This window comes from Prosopis cineraria, unplaced genomic scaffold (genome assembly GCF_029017545.1).
Source record: "Prosopis cineraria cultivar Desert tree isolate PC_DT_omini unplaced genomic scaffold, ASM2901754v1 PC1, whole genome shotgun sequence".
Classification (NCBI taxonomy): Eukaryota; Viridiplantae; Streptophyta; class Magnoliopsida; order Fabales; family Fabaceae; genus Prosopis; species Prosopis cineraria.
Window position 1 is genome coordinate 10429097 of NW_026555332.1, and position 18414 is coordinate 10447510.

An 18414-nucleotide genomic window follows, 5' to 3' on the forward strand; every position below is an offset into this window, starting at 1 on the left:
AGTGAAGATCAGTTTTGGATTAGGATTGCCTCTTTTAAGGATGATTTTTAATCATAGAAAAAACAAATTTAATGTTTAAATATACAATGTTTCTGATTATATTCAATGGAGTGCAAGTGGATGCCTTAAGAATTATGAGTAATTACGGAATAAAATAAGTAAGAAGATTTATTTCCAAAGAAATATGTTTTGGCCAAAAGTGTTTGTAAATCTTTCATTAAGATCCTGTATTAAAGAGAGGAAAAACTTTATTAAAAAATATTTTAGTGATAAAGTAATGAAATGAGAAAGAAAATAATTAGATAACAAGAAATTCTAGGACTAATGGAAATAAAAGCAAAGCAATAGCGGAAAGGGTAAATTCTAGAGAGGAGTAACAGAGTAGGCTAGAGTGGCTTTGTAATTTACTTTCATTCATATAGGTGTAAAAGACTTTGATATTGTTCGTCAATCATAAAAGATTAACACATCCTTATCCAAAAAAACAAAAGGATTAATATATGGATTTACACTATATCCATACAAACATAATGATATTGATTAACCAAAATCAAGGATTCATCCATGCATTTGGTATACACAAATAATTTTTAGTTAGAGCTTTGTTTTTTCTTTGCAATGAATACAAATTAATAATATTTATTAAGTTTTATATTGAATGCTTTAGATGTAAAAGAATAGAGCGAGACAATAATAATAGGATAGAAATGAATATTATTGTTCTTGTTTGTGTATATTTAGAGAACAAAGGAGCATATAAATAATACAATTCTAATGTGTGCAAGGTTTAAATTTATTTACCTTTTAAAAATCCATTTTATTTTTAAATATTTTGGTTAAATCTTTTGCATTATGTGCCATTCCTAACTACTCATAATTCCGCATACATTGGCAATAGCAGACGCTCATCAACATAAGGAAAGGGGGAATTAGATACATTATATATTTGAAAATTTAAAGGCTACTCAATAATTAATAATTATTCATTAGAAAAAGACCTATACCTAAACTTATTCTCTCCCCCTCTCTCACACCCACAGACAGACAAACAATCACCCATTCACACACTCGCACGTGCAGAGGCACGCATTTCTCATAGCAGTTTATTTACATGTTATAAATAAAAATTCTCTTGAGAAAAAGATAGTATTAAATCAATTGTATGTGTGGCAAAGGGCCGGGTCCCCTTTTATTTCTCTCTTATATTTTTAGAGAGCTTGTTGTTTGTCTTGCGTTTTTTGTCGGTGGATCTAGGTTACTCTCTCCCCTATGCTCTCAACGTGAGAGGGTTTGAGGTAGGCGCGTGTTTTTTCCAGCCAATAAGGGTGTTTGGATGGTGATGGATCATCTCTTCGATTTGCAATCCAATGGTGAATCACTCAGATCTGGCTTCCTTGAGTTGCGGTGGAGGTATGTTTCACTTAAACTCATCAAACATTGTAATTTTATTTAGATCTAGTATGGAACTATTCGTGGTTGGTGAGTTCAAGGTGTGGATTTTGCATGCTCCTGATTCGATCTGTATGGCGATTATGGTTGTGATCTTAAGTTTTTTCTTTGAAATTTTGGTGGTGTGCTTTTGCTTTTTGCTTTAATTTACTTTGGGTGATGATCAGTTTTTGGCATTAGGTTTTGTCGATTGGCTTACAACAATTGACTAGAAACCAGCAATTAGGGGCCAAAAAATGAAAAATTTTTACCAGTGTGGTGGGCTAAATTAATTTCAACAATCTTGATAAACAAAATGAGAACTTTTTTTCCCCTAAAGTTGTTAGTTTTTTGCTTAAATTTTTTCTGATTTTGTTAGCGAAGGTTTTGTCTTGTTGGTGCACTAATCTTCTTGTTTGCTTAGCGTTTTATCTTCATTTATGGTTGGTTTGATTTAAGGAAAAAACCTATTGACAGTATTGGTATTTGTTTTCACACTCATTCTTAACTATGAAGTCTGACAAAGCATACAATGAAGATGAAGATAAAGAGGATAAAAATATCATTCAGCGTCGTGGCGTGTGTTGATCTATGCCTTATCAAATCAACGATATACCAAAGGTACATTTATGTGTATTTTAATTTAATTATATATATATGATCATATATATGGTTAAACCTTTATAACATCTCTTGATTCTAATTTGCAAATAATTCTGGATGATATAATATTTCATTGATCATGTAAGCTAATTAGATAAATCATTTCCATGCTATAAGCACTTTCAGCAAATATTGCAGTTATACTAATCTGGCTATTCTTTAACAAAATAAATTTATAAAATTAGATAAACATCGCTTTGGTGGAAGACCAAAGTGGCAATGGACTAAGACAAGCAAAAGAGGTTCAAGCAAACAATCCAATTAATTTCCTAGCTTTGTCAAGTTCATGATATTATTTAATAAACAATAATGGTTTTTTAGTTTAATAGAATTAAGTTGGACCTTGTAAGTTCTAAATGGAATGGCTAATATTTGTAGGCGGAACCAAAACTTGGTGAAGCCTACGCTTGCTTTGCTCGATCTGTTATGTTAATAGGTTATAAGAAACTATATGTTAGCATTTTATGTTAATCACATACTAAGAGTGTTCACTTACACTAAAATAAGTTAAGCTGCTTTGGAAGGACTCACTACACACTTATATAGTTGTAATTAATTATCTTATTACTCAATGTGGGACTATCACACATCTAATATTATATCACACATCTAATACTATAGTCTTTCAAGTTACTCATACTTTTCAAATATGTTCTTATCACTAAAATGTGTGTTTTGTAGGTTTATTCAATCTTATCCATGGGTTCCTGATGCAACCTAACCTAAAGCATTAACAACCTCTATTACTAGCAAACATGGAGTTCTGACGAGGCAACAAAATCCTGTCCATTCATATATGATTTCACGCCAGAACATGCATCTACGGGTGCTTCCGATGGCTAGTCATGCAGTCATGACTATCACCATGTTTCTAGTCTATTACAAACCTGCAAGTCTACGGTTTTGATGTTTGTGATAATGTAAGCTAATTGCTGAGATCGTGAAGCCTAATATAATTTATGTTGGTGTTGAGGATGGAGAAAACCTAGATGCTGTCATGAGTACAATTTAAAGAAAAAGCCTATTCCAAAAGACTAACCTATTAGGTTAAAGAGCCCTTTATACTAACCCCACTTCACTTGTGCGACTTGCCAATGTAGGACTTATAGTGGATTTTTTATTAAATTCTCATGATCGCTTGTTAATTTTTTTCTTACCAAAATCAACGACATACCAAAGTATATCAATGGTTATTTGTCATCATATATTCATTTTCAATTTTATACATATGTGTGTGTGTTCTTCAAATTGCAATATGTTCACACGCATGCAATGCCTTTTTTTTTCAGTCTTTACATATTTACTCAAGCATAGGGTTGAGTAATATAGGCTTAAGCAATTTTTGTTTCTTTGAACTTTTTTCTAATGTTTAAAAGGTCTATTATTATTATTAGATGTTCGATGAGGAGAGGTGGAGAATATGAATTTGAAGTGCATTAATGTAACTAAGTTATTTTACATTTTGATTCTCATTTGTCTGACTTTGACTTCTCTACGAAATAATCATGCGTAAATCCATTTGCATTTCCATCTCACATGTGATTATCAAGTTTTGTTCCTCAAAGTTGTGCATGGGTTTCCACGATGGCATATCATTTAAAACAAGAAGCATAAATAGGTTTGGTGTGAGATTATTTTCTTTCCTTTTAAATTATAATAATGACACCAACATATTGGTTGTGTTGATTATTTAGTAGATTGACGTAAATGATCAACATAGAAAGGCATTTTCATGCAAGTTACCGTGAATAATATACTATAACAATTAAAGGACTATATTATTTTATCAGGAAAGATGTGAAGATAATGCAATAATGAGCTCAATGAAGGTGCCATAAAAAAATCTCTTTGTGACCAAAATATCTATGGAAGAATGATAAGTAAGTATGTTGTCAAAAATTAAGACTGCTTGTGTCTTGTGGCTGTACTATACTGGCAAACACCCACCAAAACTTCTATTTATAGTGAAAAATTTCAAACATAATTTTGAGGACTGGAGGTAAGCGGAATGATAGGCTAAACTAGGATAAATCAATTGTGTTCACTCTTCTTTTCACAAAAAAACTCATTTCTTACTTACAAATTTGTGCATAAATTGTTCTACACTTTGCTTCCTCTTTTTAGTTGGAAAAAAGTTTTGAAAACTTTTTAAAAACACCCAATTTACCCCCCTTTTGGGTGCCACATCCTGATTCTACAGATTTTTCTTAAAAAAATTATTCATTATATGTCATTCCATAATTACTCTTAATTCATTATATAATTGTGTCAACAAACACTCAACACAAGGAAATGGGTAATTAGATACCAGGTTAGGTTTGTATACATGTATCTTTGTACATGGAGACTAGTTTAGGGTTAGGTGTGCCTCTTCCAAGAAAGAGAAACTGATTTATCTTTCCAATATACAATGTATCTGGTTATATACAATGTATATTTCAAAATTTAAACTATCTGCTACTCTATAATTAATAATCTTTATCAAAAGTCCTAAAGCTAAACTTATTCTCTCTCTCTTTTATCACAACACACGAACACGAACACACACATCCTTGCATGTACACAGGCACAAATTTCTTGTAGAAGTTTATTTACAAGTTCTTGATAAGATTCTCCAGAAAAAGAAAAAGATAGTATTAAATCAATTGTATGTGTGACTAAGGGAAGAATCCCCTTTATTTCTCTCCTTTTATAAGAGACCTTATTGCTTGGCCTGTGTTTGTGGGTGGTGGATCTCGGTTACTCTCTCCCACTGTGATATCCACGTGGGTGCGTTTGAGGAAGGCGTGCGTGTTGTAGGGTCAATGTGTGTGCGGATGGTGATGGATCATCTCTTCGACTAGCAATCTGAAGCTGAATCACACATACATGGAATTCCTGAGTTATGATGGAGGTACATTTTGCTCAAACTCATCAAATATTGCAATTTCATCTAGATACGGTATGAAATGCTTCTGGTTGGAGAGTTCATCGTGTGGATTTGATTATGCAAGCTTGTGATTTGATCTCTATGGTCAGGATGATTGGAATCTCAAAAGCTTTGTCACTGAAATTTTGGTGGTGTCATTTTGCTTTTTGCGTTAAGTCATTTTGTGTTATGATTGGTTTTTGGCGTTAGGCTTTCCTGATTTAGCTTACAAGGATGGATCTAAGAGCTAGACTTTGCGGGCCAAACAATGAAAATTTTCCTTAAAATGCAGGCTAAAATTAATTTTAACAATTTTTACAAACAAAATAAGAATGTTTTTCTCTTAGAGTTGTTGGTTATTTGCTTAATGTTTTTCTAATTTGGTAAGGAAAGGTTTTGCCTTGTTTGTGCATGATTGTTTGTGTTTACTTAGTATGTTCTCTTCAATTCTTGTTGGCTAGATTTAAAGACAAATCAGTTGACTGGTTGGGTATCTGTTTTCTCTCATTATTAACCATGAAGTCAAGCAAACCATACAATGATGATGGGGAGAGAAAGAAAATAAAAATTTTATTCAATATTATGACCTGCGTTTATCTATGCCTATCAAATCAATGATATACCAAGGTATACTTTAATGAGTATTTCAATTCTAAATATATAGATATATATATTTAATAACATGGTCAAACCTTTATAACATCTTGATTCTTATATGCAAAGAATTATGGTTGATATAACATTTCTTTGAAATACCATCATGTAAGTTCATTAAATAAATGATCCCCATGCAACAAACACATACAACAAATTAAGATCGTTTGATATTGTTTTGTGGTCATATTAATCTGATTATTCTTTAACAAATAAGTTTATAACATCTGATAAATTTGCCTCAAGTAATGAAGACCAAATTAAAGATGCAACGGGTTGAGAGAAGAACAAAAGAGTCAAGCTAATTAATCATCCAATTAATTTCAAGTTTTGTGAAGTTCGTGCTACCTCATGTGTCTCAATGATACTATGCGGTAAGATCCTTTAGTACCAAGCATTGGCATTGTTTTAAAGCATTTTTTATCAAGTTCAAGAAATGAAAGTACTTACAAACATATATTTTTATGAATTTAAACAAAGGGTCTCCCATATATAACTATTTTCACATCAACCAATATAACTATTTCATAATCTTTCTAACTTTGAACTCTATCCTTTGAATTAGGTCATCTTTTGTTGATTGATTATGATCGTATAAATTTTTTTTTTCAGCTATGAAATCATATCAAAGAAAGTTATAAACAATGGTCAACACCATAGTTCTAGCACAAATATTTTGAATTGAATAAAAACGTGGCAATTGTATTTATTGAATTTAACATTTCTCCATGACCATTATGTGGATTAATTGTTTCTAGCGTCTTGTAAAGGCTCATATTTTATGTGCTTTGACTATTGAAATCCATAACCCTTAGGCTTTTGGCCTTTCATTCTGACAAGTAATTGAGTCAATGTTGTAGAAATTAAGCAAGCTAGTTGAGAGGCAAAGTTAAGCTTCTTTAATGTTATGAAGAATAAGTTCAAACACTTCAACATTATGCTTTGCAACTGCAGAAATTATTGCTTGAACTGAAAATGAAGAAAGTGAAGTATGCATGGGGCCTCTGAGAGTAAACTTGATTTTAGATGCTGATCCTCTAAGAGAAAGTTCTCTTTCAAAGAAATACATGAAATCCATTGTTTCTAAATCTCCGTGAAAAAAGTTAAGCTTGTGAGTGGTTGTCATTATATGTTCCTATTTTTTGGACAATGTGCTTGTTCATACAGAACCTTCATCGGAAGAAATGAAACAACATGTAAAAAGACAATATCATGCGAATCATTCAAGCTTCTACGCCTACCATTAATGCTTTTCTTATTATTCTATAGGTAATAATTTTTGAGCTCTAAGTAAGAGGACTTGTCACTTCTTCTCATGCAGTTGCCACTATATTTTTGTGTTGCACAAGCCTAGGTTTTGCTTTAAAAATCATTCATTTATTATTTATTTATTTATTTTTATTGAATTACATGTTAGTGTAACTTATAAGAGGAGCAATTTTAAAGGAAGAGGAGCAATTTTAAAGGAGTAATTGTGGAAATACATGTCACTTGTCATGAAACACAAGGGCTCAAGAAAGATAGAACTTAAACTAAGTTTTACCCTTAGCTGGTCATTCATGTTTGATATATATTCTGGTAGTTGTGACTATTCCACATTATACGGTCGTTTTCTGCGAACTACATGTTTTGCTGGTCTCCATCTTATCAAAACCTAATATTATTTAAACCTCATGAATCGACAGAGGAGCATAAATTAGAATATCTTGAGGTTCATGACAATGTTTGCCAAGATTGTGAAACCTCATGAATGGACAAATTCAAAGATCTTGAGTGCTTTAGCTGCAAAAACAGATCACGAAGGATTTCCTCAACAGAGGAACCACGAGAAAGAAATATGAAGAGACAGTGCAGATGAACAAATTTTTGCATGGCCTCAAAATTCATTTGATTCACGCTATTACATAGAATAGACAGATGCAATATCGTTTCTAGGACACGATCAAAATTGTTATCTAAGACCACGGCATACTGGTTGTTGAGAAGAGCAGGTCGAAAAGATGGCGGTAAAGTGAAGGAATCATTGACTTTGTACAATAATCTCCTAATCCCAGGGTTCATAAAATTATGAATTTATCAAATCCACAGAAAACGAGGACTCGAGGAGATTAAAGAGTCAAAGGTGTCACCAGCAACGTCCTCTGCTTTGCAATAATCATCTATCAAAGACAGAACAAGTCCTTCAGCCATCAACAGTGAGACCAAATCCAGTTTGGTGAACTCAGAATGGGGCACTATAATAACCCAAGAATTTGAGTAGAATTAAATATATAAGTTTGTGTTTTAGTAATAATTATATTTAGTCTTTTGGTATGACAAGAACGGATGTTAGTGTAGTGGAAGCAAATATTATGCACCAAGTCCCAAGCTCGAATCCCAAAAGTTTTATTTTGAATTTTGCCTATTTCAGCTTCCAAAATTACCAAATTACTCTCATTTCATCAGCTTTTATTTTCTCTGAACTTGAGTTATTATTGATCTATGTGAGTGGGTGTTATTATTAATCTATGAAATTAAGTTAGAAGTTACAAAGAAGATTTGAATATGAAATTAATAATGTGTGATTATTTGAATTATTGGAAATGAATAGGTTGTTGATGGGAGATTGTATTTTAATGGAGTATCGAGCTATGACTTTTGAGAAATTTTTATGTGTAAAGCAATGATTAAAAAATCAAACAAAACCAACAGTCAAATTGGTTAGACCGTTGACCAATCAAGCTAACAGCTCGATCAAGCCAAAAAAATCATTTGAAGAGCTGCGCTGGATTGGACTGCTTTAGACTGGCGGTTGGATCAAAAACCAGGATCAAGCCGAGAATCGAGTCCGATTTTCTAAACTCAAACTGCTAAAAAAAAGCCCTTTTCCTTTTTTTTAAATTTTTTTAGAAAATAACTAATTTTTTTAATTATTTGATATTATATTGTATCACATGGCTTGCTAAGTTATGATAAACTTAAAACATTTAATTTCATTTTTAAGTTAAGTAACAATTTGATATTTATTTGTTATATTTACATTATTAAATACATCTATAATTTTGTTAATTTAATTATTATATCACTTGTTCAACCATTGGTCTAACCCGATTAAACTACACGAACCATAAATTGCTGATCTTTTCTATTCAATATCTGATTTGATTTTAAAAACATTAGTATAAAGTATAGATTTTAAAATTTCAAATTAATTATAGAACAATTTTGGTTGTGGTAATGTTGTGAGAATATTATTGGACATACTGAAAGTTTGCTTAAAAATCTTAAATTAATTTATAGGGGATTTGGAGGACGAGAAATTTAATTGACATTAAGAGGTGAATTCTTGAATTTTAAAAATTTTAGGTAAGTGGATAGCATTTCAATTAATTTTCTAAAAAAATTTATCTTTACTTAAATATTACATTTTCATGTAAACCATTTTAATAGTAACAATGAAATTATTGGCTATTTTGATTTTTAAATTATTTTGTTTTGTGAAACTCTCTTCATTGGATTTGATAATTTTAGTTAATCAATAAATGCAAGATTAGACTTTAATTGCGAGATGTCATTCTAGAAATTATTGGATTGATGAAAAAAATGATTCATGTGAGTTTGACATTGCAAATGAAAAATTTATCTAATAGTGATTATTTTTTCACATATTTGAAATTGAGTTTGAAAAAGACTTTATACACAATATTGGTTGCTAATAGCAGTTTCGTTAGCCCTTAGCACTTGGTGCCTTAATTAATAACTAGTTACTTTAAATTTCGTGAGCCTTATTTCTCACATTTGTTATTCATGGGTCTAATATCTATGTTTGATTTCATGGTTTCGAGCCGCATTTGATTTGTATGACTCTTGTGGACTATGTGTCTATGTTTGTTTCGTAGCTGAGGCTACGTTTGGTTACTTGGCTTCTTAAACTATGTGTCCATGTTTGTTTCTGTGGCATAAGTTGCGTTTGGTTATTTATCCTTGTGTACTGTGTGTCCACATTTGTTACTTGTTATGATAAGTCCTTATAATTATGAGTTATTTAATTTATTTGATGAATCTATTTTTTATTGTTTTTGATTAGTGACATATTTATAATTATTCAATATAGTTATTTGCTTTATTGAAATTAAATGATAATAATGTTTGATATGATATTTTAATGAATCAAGATTTTATTTAAAGTTACATAGAGCACTTTTATGCTAAAGCTTATTAAATATTTATTTGTGAAGATTGTCATCACTAGTACACATAATTATTTTAAACTTTCTTTTTATACATATTTAATTATTTATTGTTAGGATTCTATTTATTAAAAATTTATTTTAGTCTCAAATTCATTAGCTAATGCTAATCCTATTACTGACCTCTGAAGGGTATACAATTGTTCTAGGTGTAATTTGGCTTAGCATTATCTCTCTTAAATATTTGAATTCATGTATTTCATTTTGGAAGTAAGATTAGGTGCTCCACATTGCCTATATTTAGGTTTTTATATTGACATATGTTATCTGCTGGCTGAAAGGAGTTGAGCTCTTGATTGATATTATATTTTGTGTAAAATATCGTGTTGTAAAATTTTTAAAAGATTCTATTTATAAAGGAGGTTCAACCAAAATTTTTACAAAAATATTAAAATTTTTATTATAATAATTTTTATTAAATATGTCATAATTTTCAATACAAATTCAACTTTGTTTTAAAATGAAAAGATATCTCAATTTAGGACTCAAAGAATGTATAATATGATTCACATTCTGTGTCAATCACTTCTTATTTTCAGGGCGTGACAGACACAAACTGAAGAAGATCCAAAGAAACATTGTTAGGGTCATGTGACCGCATTCCCGCAAGTCTAGGGCCCTCACGTCGGAAGTACGCAGGATTCGTGGTCATTATTTTTGTAGGCGCTAGTTTTGAAGCACTAATGAGTCTAATGAGTCCGATTATTTTGTCTTCTGCGAGTTTCTTTTGCCTTTGAATCTAATGAGTCCGATTATTTTGCCTTTGAATCAAATCTCGGGGATCAACGGGAAAATCAAGGCAAGAAAATGAAAGGACAATCTTGTATCTCCTTCTCCGCAAGGTCCTTCTTCGTCGTAGATGGGAATGCAGAATGTCAATAAGGAGTTCGTCTTCTCTCCAGCCAACTTCAGGTGTAGTCAAATTTTAGATTCTTGACGGTCTGAAACAATTTTTTTGTTTTTTCTTGTGGCTATCTTGCCCACTTGGACATACTTCTCACTTAAAATTTAATCAGTGTTATATATTTATAGCTAGCTAGTTGATTGAACTGCCATGTGTTGCTGATACAACTTAATACACTGAGAATTACAAATGCAACGTTTAGTAATAACTTACCAGGGAAAAATGATAAATTAAATTATCAATAAACATAATGATACTTAAACATGTGTGAAATCTCTCAAAGTAATTATTCCATTAATTTATATTTTTATTAAAAAATTATTTATTTTACATAAGTTGAAACAAATCTGATTTAATTTAATAGGAATAAATAAAAACATTTTGTATTTTTTGAATATTTTTAATATAATAATAAAGAAACAAACAGCAGCCTTGAAGATTTGCCACTCGCTGGTCAATGAACAACACTTATTGTTGCGAAGATGAGAGTTCGAACAGGCGGGGATTCATGAAGTCAAACCAAAGAAACAAACCGCAGGTTTTTTTATTTTTTTCATAATTTATAAAAACTAATATAATTTAGGGATTTTTGCAAATTTAGTCCATATCATAAGAAAATAAAAATAATAGCCCAACCTTTCTTAAATTTGAATAATGACCTTTTAATATTTATCTGAAATTTAATTGATAAAACTTTCCTTTTAAAATGATGATGCTCTGTTTTTTGCAAATGCCTTAAGACCCTAAATTTAGGAGAGCAAAGCAGATGAACGAAAACTTAAATTGTTCATAATTTTTTATTTTATTAGTTTAGGTATTTGATTTTTTATGATAAGTTAAGAGTTCAAAATTTTTTACAAACTATGTTTGATCTTTTTTAACAAATGATTATGTGTTTTTTATATTGCTAATATGTATACTATTGATATACTATTGTATATCAATGATAGACAAGTTTATCAATGAATATTATCGCAAATCAACATTTTCAAACAATCAAACATAAACTTATTTATCATTGATATACAGTCATCTCAATAATATAATATAACACAAAAAATATATAATTATTTACTTAAAAGGAATTATTAATTTTGGTTTACCTTCCCTTTGCAAACTCTAAAATAATGGATTGGGAACGAGGAAGGGAGTTAGGGGGAGGGGGTGGGATGGGGGTGAGTGGGGTTAGTGAAGGGGGTGGGGAGGTGCGCGTGGATGCGGATGAGAAAGCAAAATAGTTTTTTTTTTTTTTTGGATGAGCTGTAGTAATTTTTGGATTAGAAAATGGGTGTGAGATTTTGGGAAATATCTTTTTGGGTGAATGGGCGAGTGGGGTCAAGGTGGGCTCTATGGGGTGAGGTGAGGGGAGCTATAGGGGTGGGAGAGTTGCACGTGCAGAGGGAGGAGGAGGAGCTGAGGGGAAAAGGAAAGGCTAAAGGAAAAGAAGGATTGAGGGAAACTTTTTAAAACTGAAATATTTTGGTTTTTTTTTTTAAGTTAAGACTATCAAAATTGATTTGTGAGCAGAAAATTATTTCACATACTTTCTACACTGGATAATCTTTTCCTGATGTAGAAAAAAATTAATTTTTTATATTTATGTTATAAAAAAAAATCAGGTACTTTTTCATCATAGTTAAGCTTCAACCAGTGCAAAAATGAACTGTTTGAACAAAATTTTTGACACTTTTTACACTAAGTTCCACTTGGTATAGAAAAAATTATACTTTTTTATTTTTGTTATAAAAGAATTTGAAGCACTTTCTACACTATTAGTTAAGCTCCAAGCTGTGTAGAAAATGATTTTTGAAATAAAAAGTTAGGCACTTTTTACACCGACTGGTGTAAAAAACATTTTTATTTTTTATATTTATGCTATAAAAGAAATTCAGGCACTTTTCTATAATGGGTGATCTTCACCTGGTGTATAAATTAATTTTTTGAGAAAATTTTCTGACACTATCTGCACCGAGTAAGCTCCAGCTGGTGCAGAATTTTTTTTATTTTTGTTATAAAATAATTTTGAGGCACTTACTATGCCAGGTTAGCTTCACCTAGTGTAAAAATTAATTTTTTGTAAAAAATTTCATAACTTTTTACACAGAGTAAGCTCCACCAATTTAAAAAATATTTTTTATTTTTATATATTTTATAAAAATTTTGTTTTTTATTTTTGTTATCAAATAATTTTGAGGCACTTGCTATACCAAGTTACATTACTTGGTGTAGAAACTAAAAAATTTTCATAACTTTCTACACCGAGTAAACTCCACCTAGTATAGAAATTTTTTCTATTTTTTAATTTATTTTATAAAAAAAAGATTCAGGCATTTTCTACCCTAGGTGAGGTTCACCTAAGGTAGAAACTAATTTTCTATTTGAAAAAAAAAAATTTGGGCACTTTCAACACAAGATGCACTTCAAGCAATTTAGGAAAACATTTTAATTTTTTTTATTTTTATAAAAAAAATATTGGGCACTTTCTACAATGAGTGAGCTCCACTCAATGTAGAAACTAAATAAAATTTGAATGCACTATCTACACTAGTTGTATGTTTAGCCGGTGTAGAAAGTACTTTCTAGGTTATATGCAGAACTAGTGTAGAAAGTGTTCTACTAGTTTTTTTTTATTTATAAAAATGCCACCTCTCATGTTTTTTACACTAGTTACTTTTTAACTGTGTAAAAAGGAGGTATAAAATGTATTTTTTTGTAGTAGTGTGCTGAATGGATGATTTACAAATTCTTGAAATGTGTGAAATTAAAAATTCTCTCATGGCTTTTTGATAGAAGGATCCTTTGGGATATAAGATAGTCAAAGTCAGATTTAATGTAAATAAAAAGGACTTGCCAAAAAAAAATATGAATAGAAGGGGGGTTTTGAAGAGTTTGGATGGGAGCTTCTGGTTACAAGTATAAGCTTGTGTTTCATTCTTTATTTGCCACTAGCTCTCTTATTTGGAGTTGCACCAATTGTGAGTTATTTTATGCACCAATTGTGATAATAGCTACTACTGATCTGTTACCTTTATTTTGGATGCATATAATGGTATCTTTTTTTTTTTTGGGTATATCCAGTTGCATGGCTGTAATTATATTGATAAGTCATTCTTCATAACCATGTCCATCTCCCTTTTGTATATTAGCCTATGTGGCTTACAATTATAATGTGTAACAAGTTTCACCCTGGTTTGACAATTTTAGGGAGCAACCATAGTTGATTCATTGATCACAGTAACCTTGGATCCAGATTACCAACTTCCACCAGTTGCTTTGACCTATAAGCTTTGCATAACCCTTTACGATTGTACTAAAGCAAATTAGACTGTTTTGTCATAACAATTTGTGTTTTTGTAGCCATATATATTTTTGTTTATGCTTATATCATTTGATCTAGATTTGTCTAGTACCATTAACAAATAGGAAGTACAAAGCGTGAATATTATGTTATTTATTATATGTATGAGATTATTCAATCCGGTACCAATGAAAATCTATATTTGGTGTGTCGTTATTTAATTTCAACGAAAATTTAGGGAGGGAGTACTGAGACTTTGAAATTTTTCATATCTAATAAAAATCTTATAAAAATTTTTAACTTTTTGACAATGAGTACCCATACTATAAAAGGGTATCCTAAATTAGGACTTAAATCATCACACTAACTATGATTAATCAATAACTAACCCAAAAGGGTTATCTTATAGAAATTAATCTAAATAAGTCATTAACATGTATTTTCACAAACTATTTAAAATAAAGGGATTGGAAGTCATTAAAATATTTCAAGAGCTTACATCTTTCACTTAAACATGTGTGAAAGCATGATTAAGAAACACAACTCAAGATGGGAGGAAAACTTTCCCCTTATTTTCTCTCTGTGCCCTACTCTACATAGTATATATTTTCACCAACATAATACTTGGTCACTCAAACCCTTTCATAACTGGCAACGGGGGACTAAGGTCTCAATTACATTTATTGCAATGATTATCAATTAGTCATCATACTTTATATATCATCTATTCATTAATAGTTCATCATATGCATGAATTTTTCTTTTCATTCATATATGATTAATATCAACTACTCATCCTTGGATAACATAACACAAAGGGAGACCATAGTAATATTCAAATTCTCAAATCAAGCAGATAATTACTATTTTCATTTGTACAAATATTTTGGCCTCCTACTATAAATATAAGCATTAAATTACATTTCTAAGGATCCAAAATACATTTCTACCCAACACAAAACCCATAATGCAAATGGATTAAGAATATATTATCCTAGCTGGTAATATTATAAATTAAATATACATATCAAAATAAAAAGAGAAAAGCTTGCAGAAGTGATTATTATCACTTGGCCTAATGCTCCTTTCCTCTGTTCTTCCCAGATGAGCTAGCTCCTATAGTATGTTAAAAGAGAGGGGTAAGTATAACCATTCAGTAACTAAGGTACATTTAACTTATACAAATACATGATAATTAATATGAATGCAAATGGCTAATAAATTCATCAAGATAATTATATAAACAATTAGATCAAGATCATGCTAATCACATTAACATCTAACTCATGTAAATAATCTCAAGAATGAAGTTAATTATAAAATTGGTATGATTGCCCACAAATACTGGATATTCATACCAAATTGGCACAAGTGACCACATATACATTATTCACATATTTACCACATGTTCTCATTTCCACAATTACAATTATAGTTTCAAATATAGCCATCAATCACTTAAATGGCATAATAATAATAATATGCATAATCAATCTCTTTCTTATATTTTCCTTATTTCCTTTGACATAAAATTCATGGGCAACAACCGGAAGGGATTGTCCATGTGATGAGACTACCCAAGGCCTTAATCATATTGTGAGGGGTTATCAAGCCAGGGCTATCTTACTCACTTATTAACATAGTTTCTCCCAAATCACACACTATAGGGTGTCATATCCAAAACTAGTTTGACTCAAAACTCTAAATAGGCTAGTAGGGTATAGTCCCTTAATAGGAAAAATGTTATAGTACCCTACAAGGTAAGTAATGGCTATAACCCCTAGAATTACTAGTTAATAACCAAGTACTATATGGGTTTTGCATAACCACTAGCTCTTTTATCGAGGTAAACTCTCACCATATGATCATGCTCATGAGAAAATATACTTCAATAACTCTCATATATGTAATTCACAATTATCCAACATGCTCATCAACCTTCTTGCTTAACAAGTATCAAGAATCATCATATTTCAATTATGCCTTATGCATCGATTTTTATATTACCACATAAATCACATTAGCATCATATAAAAACTCAACATGCTCATATACAATTCATCACCATGCATAATCCACAATTAATCATTAAGAGTATGCACACCATCATCAACCCTCAATCTCATTACTCAAATCATGTCACAATTAAATTGGTCACAAATTATAGGATATCAACAAAACCACATATGCATTGCAAACAACAATTTCAAGATTTACATATAGAAGGACATATTCATTTGTTTCACAAACATAAATAATTAACTAATACATAAAATAAATTTTTCTCAGTTACTTCAACTTTTGAGAGGTTAAAGGTTACCCATCAAATTACAATACTTTCAAAGTTTTTCAAAATTTGATTGGTGCTATAACTAACAATTAATCTACATTTAAATTACATTACAATGTGTCAATAATAATATTGATACAATTTTTACTCATGTTCCAACACTTCAGTATTTATTTCACAATAATTTCATTAAAATTTGGCTAAAATTATCATTCCAATAATTTTCTAATATCAAAATTTCTCTTTTTATTTCAAAAATTCGCATCTAAAAATACTCAAAAATTTTAAACTTAGTATCAAGCCTAGAATCATTATTTTATAGCCATAATAATTTATTTCTCATCTCAAATAATCATCTAAACGTCAACAAATTAATTTATTCTTTCATATTAATAAAAAATCTACCGATAGAGATATAGGATTTAACCGAAAAGCCTCAAATTCAAATTTTATCAACAAAATAATACTCTAGAATATTTATTATACTACTAACAATATCAATAACCAAATTTATTCACCAAAAATTTATCTCTCTTTCAAACCCTAAATATTTCATAATCTAAAAATCTAAAATTAAAGAAGAAATATGACTAATAAAAATAGGACACTTACATAGTCTTATAATACTTAAAATCTCATCTAAAGTATTCTATTATGAAACTCTATCTTTTACTTCAGCTTTAGTCGCCGACGTCATGCTTGCTGTAGGAAGAGGAAATCAAATGAAAAAGCGGGGAAAAGAAAAGGACAGAAAGGATGTTATTTTTAATTGGTTGTGGGTCCCACAATCCCACTCCCTCTTTCCCTTTTTTTTAGGAAAAATGACAATATAATTTTCTTAAAATCTTTAGAGATTTTTCTATTATTAATAAATTTATATAAATTATCAAATTACCTTTGTTAAAAATAAGTGATTCACAAGTTTTGTTTAAATATTTATAATTTTCCTTCTTATATTCACAATAATGTAACAGCAAATCACAATTTCGCATGTTAAATTCCTTATTTACTGTTGCATTGTTATGAATATAAGAAGAAAAGTTATAAATATTTAAATAAAACTTGTGAATCACTTATTTTTAACAAAGGTAATTTAATAATTTATATAAATTTATTAATGACAGAAAGGTTCTTAAGGACTTTAGGAAAATTATGACATTTTGAAGGATTAAATTATTATTTATATATATTTTAAAGAATTTTATTGTCATTTTTTCTTTTTTTAATATCAAACACACACATGGATGATCCATCCCCCCTCTTATTTTTTTATTTATTCCTTTTCCCTTTTTTTCCTTTTCTTCTATATAGTAATAATGTTATTATTATTATTTCTGTTTTTAATAAAATCATAATTTAGGATTTAAATTTTATTCTAAATTAAATTCAATAATAATTCCCCTAACTAAAATTGTTTATCTTTAAATATTCCCCCAAAATTACTCATTTATCCTTGATTGACTTAATTAATGTTAGGTTATTTTTTGAAATGTTATGCATAAACCAAAGAAGAGATAAATAACATTCAAAATAACTTGGTAGGTCAACTTTTTCAAGAGCTATTTATATAGTCTAGATTTTATAGTTTGTTCATTATAGTTAGAATTTTAGCTTGATTTATAGAAAAGTTAGATGGATATAAACTTAGTTAATATATTGTGGTAGTTTGTTAGATTTTGATTGTAAATATTAAACACTTGAATGGGTGATAATGGTTTTGATGTTGTTGTTGTTTATTGCACACTTTGGTTATATATGTTGGGATGTTGTTGTTGTGATAATTTGCAACTTCAATTTAGCTGTAAAGAAAAACACTAAATATCTATTTGAGCAAAATATAAATAAACAACAAATCACTTTTTGAAAAAGGGACATAGCTTACATTAACCATGTTGCTTTTTAAAAAGAGAGATGTGGTTTTTTTAAAAAATCAAGTTACTTTTATCAAAAAAGTGATGTGGTTTCGTAACGGCATAAAATACCTTCAAAAAGCAGCGTGAATAATATTTTTTTTATAATAGTACATATAATATATGTGTT

The 18414-nt window shown here is 29.8% G+C and overlaps 1 long non-coding RNA gene across 1 annotated transcript; it reads left to right on the forward strand.

Moving 5' to 3' along the window:
- The first annotated feature begins 1256 nt into the window (after positions 1 to 1256).
- LOC129310639 (uncharacterized) lies at positions 1257 to 3001 on the forward strand. The gene is made up of 3 exons (XR_008593159.1): positions 1257 to 1410; positions 1945 to 2049; positions 2773 to 3001. It is a non-coding gene; the product is annotated as an uncharacterized LOC129310639 (long non-coding RNA).
- Positions 3002 to 18414: the final 15413 nt, after the last annotated feature.